This window comes from Meriones unguiculatus, chromosome 9 (genome assembly GCF_030254825.1).
Source record: "Meriones unguiculatus strain TT.TT164.6M chromosome 9, Bangor_MerUng_6.1, whole genome shotgun sequence".
Classification (NCBI taxonomy): domain Eukaryota; kingdom Metazoa; phylum Chordata; class Mammalia; order Rodentia; family Muridae; genus Meriones; species Meriones unguiculatus.
In genome coordinates, this window is record NC_083357.1 from 76,488,578 (window position 1) to 76,492,448 (window position 3,871).

Consider the following 3,871-nt stretch of genomic DNA (forward strand, 5'->3'; position numbering starts at 1 on the left):
GTAGCCTGTAGCTCCTGCTCAGCTGGGCTGTGGGTCAGAGGGACATTCTGAAGATGTCTAGAGCTGCTGTGGTACCCTTAAAGACTACACTTTACAAATCCTCTTGGTTTCTGGCATGGAATGAGCATGCTCTTAGCTTCAGCACATAGGAAAGCAGAAGTGAATGCTATTAAGCCTTACAGCTGTATTTGTGAAGAAGGCTAAGCTTTGGAAAGAGTAGTGGGCTAATAGGACGTGGCAATATGTATCTGGAATTCCAGCGCTTGGAGGCTTGAGACAAGCTGCATGAGTTCAAGGCTATCCTGGGTCTCAAAAATAATAAAATTTAAAGCCACTTAAGAGGTAAATGGAACAGTGGAGTTCAGTGGATATGTTGAAGAAGAACCATAAAATGATCCAAAGATTCAAAGAATATAAAAGCCCTGTGAGGATTTTCATGGCCATCTTAACGAATTGCCACTTAACTAATAACTAAGCTCATATTTATCACTGAACGCAAGTGGCAAAACACTGTCTTATTTGAGTTTTTTCCCTGACTTAAACTTTACAGTAGTATTACTGATACTATTATCATGTAGTATTGCCATTGCAGTTTTAAAACAAAGAACACAATTGGGATTTAGAGAATTTAAATGAGTTGTCCAAGTCACATTGTCAGGGCATGGTTGTCGCAGGATTCACACCCAGACCATCTGCCTATGCTTGTGCTCCCTCTCTGTCCAGTGTCCAGGAAGTTGTAATGTCTGATCTAAATGTGTTCCTTGAAGGATGACCCTGTGGCAGTGTAGGCTTATCTGTGTAGTTTCTTCCAACACACATTGGACAACAGCCATGTTGAATTTGATGCTGTCGTGAATTCTGAGATCACGATGCCTCCTTCTTATGATATTAAAGCACATAGCTAAGATTGCCAGACTAATTGTGTCACATCATAATTTTAGCTGGAAGCTTCGCTCTACAATAAGGCGCACGGCTAAATGGGATAAGTCTAATCAGAACAGCAGGAAAATAAGATGCACCCCAGCTTCTGAGGCAGTGTGTGCATATTTCATCAAAGAGCTGGCCTTCGAATAGCCGCTGAGGCCCCTACTCTGAAAGAGCAGCTATTTAAGCAGCACGAGGACACACCTGTCCGAAACTCAGAATCTCAGAACACTGCTGATCTCTTTGGACCATCTCATGATTGGCAGGCACAGGGTTTGAGAAGCATGTATCTGTATAACATTTCAAAGCTCATAGGGCAGAAACAGCTAGGTGGTTACAGGAACAGCATGGATAACGCAGATCCAGGGAAATACCATAGCTGGTTGAGCTAGAACAAACTTAAGGACTGGAAGGGGGCAAACAGTGGAGAAATGGGTTGCACTTGTGAGTGGCCTGGGAGCCCTTCTGATGTAGAGCTCAGGAGATAAATGGAAATTTTGCATCACAGATTGATGTAGTGGTAACATTTATTTCTTAGCTCTCTGAAATACATCTAGGTAAATCTGAAACTTTATCTTGAGGTAAGATGCAACTGCAATGTTTCTTATGTTCTTCATGCTATCAAACAAATCCATCATTAATAGGTATTCAGCTTATGGAGGTCATTAAAAGACATTGCACAGATCCTGAAGGTGAGCAGGACTGCTCCAGATTCCCCATCCCTCACACTGGTGGAAAGTTGAGAGTTAAACTGATCTGGGAGCTTTAAAAGCCATCCAACCTAGCCCTTTTTGCGAAGTTGGAACAAAAACCAGCAAAGTTGGCTGCTCTGTGTGCATGGGTCTGGTTTCCTTAGTCTGTGAAGTATCGCCAAATCCCTTCCCCTAAGGCCCCTTGATGAAGAATCTGAGAGACAGAGCCATTTTGTAAACTGTCTGCTGTCCTGAATGAGGCAACCAGGAACAAGAGAAACGGATAAACAGCATCTTCTTAAGCACTAGGGGAAGTCTTGTCTACCTTGGATTAAAAGGACAAGGGAAGAGGATTTGGGGACAGCAGGTGAGTCAACTTGATGGGATCCTCATTTACAGACTGACATCAGTGTTACCGACTCAGGATGAGTTAACAAAGACATCTAATGACTGGTTGAGAGCCAAAGACGGGATAAGGACTACTGGACATAGGATGCTTTGTATGAAGGGTGATTGCATTTATTGAGGAGCACAAGCTAGAGAAAGGAAAAAAAAATTAGACATTTTTTTGCTCCTTTTGCATGGGCCTTGCTGACTCGGATAGTTAGTGAACCATTCCATTCATCAACAAAGCTCACTGGGAATCTCAGTACTCGGGAGACTGAGGCAGGAGAATCATGAATTGGGGGACAGCCAATCGTAAGATTGCCTCAAAAAAAATAATGGCCAGACATGTATCTCAGCGGCAGAGTATTTGCCTAGCATGTATACTGCCTTACGTTCAACTCCCAGCACACACACACACACACACACACACACACACTCACACACACTCACATATACGCCCCACCTACACACACACATAGATACACACACAGAAAGAGAGCAGAGATAGAGACCGAGAAAACTCGGGGATGTATATAATCACTACATCTCACAGCAAATTGGCCCTTGGGAAGATTGTCAGTGCTGCCAAACAAATGTGGACACAGTTGCTCATGATCTTTGCCTGGGATCTGCCTGTTCATGTCTCACATTGAATTTTTCTTAACACATGTGATAGCAGATTACTACAATTTAAAAAAAAAAAAAGAAATTCTGGTAAAGGGGAAATGGCACAGGATGGCCATTGTCAGTGACACAGGGACATGTCCTGTTGCCTAGAAGAGGAAGAGTCCCCTTGTCAGTGGTGAGGGGATGGAGACAGATCCAAGTAGCAGCCAGGGAGTTCTCTTTAGCTGTTGGGGACTTTGACTCTGGTAAATCCAGATCCTTGGCTTAGCCACAGGAAAGGATTTCAGGAAAAAGACAGTAAAAGGCAGAGTTTGAGTTTATTAAAAGTAAAAAGAAAGGTGAACAGGGAAGTAGAAGGCACACTGGAGATCATGAGTGTGGGCTTTTTAAAGGAGATACAAAGTTGTCTTTGCAAGAGACACACTGAATGGCTTTCAGGCTGTTAAGAGTCTGTTTTTTTCCTGTTTTACTTCATTGCTTTTGGTCGTTGACAATTTTACTCATGAATATAGTGAATCTCTCATTTCCTTCCCATCTTTTGCAACCCACCACCTCATCCCTACCAGCGCTTTTAACAGATTCATGACCTTTTGTTTTGTTATGTGACCCAGCTGATGAAGCCAAGACCATCTGTGTGTGAGCATTGGGTTGGAACTGTCCATTGGAACCTTGACATGTAATTTGTGGGTACGTAGTGGAATGACAATGATTCTTCCAGTCCCTGAATCTGTCAGTTGCAAACAGTTCAGCAGTAGGAGGTGAGTCCTGCTCAGCCCCTCCTGAAGCCATGTCTGCCTGCTGACTGAACCATGTTGTGCAGACCCAGGGTAGGCATCCACATTTCTATAAGGTCTAAAACTTATGTCTTCTTTTTAAATGATTGAGATTTTAAGGTCATTCTGTAGGTGTCTTGAATAGGAATTGCAATATGGCAAAGCAAAACCAAGACCCACCAGGAGGAGTTGAAACGTGTCCTTTCACTGTGTTGCAGTTAGCTTCCGTTGTCAACCTGACATGCCTTGGAAGGGAAAACCCCATTTGAGGAGTCACCTCAATTGGAGTAGAGCATATCTGTGGAGAGTTTACTTGGTTGTTAATTGATGTAGAAGGGTCAGGACTATGGTGGGTACTGCATTCCTGGGCAGACGGGTTGTATAGAAAAGCTAGCTATGTGAGTCATATGGAAAGAGCCAGCAATCAGCCTCCTTGAGGTTCCTTCCTTGAGTTCCCCCCCCCAGCTT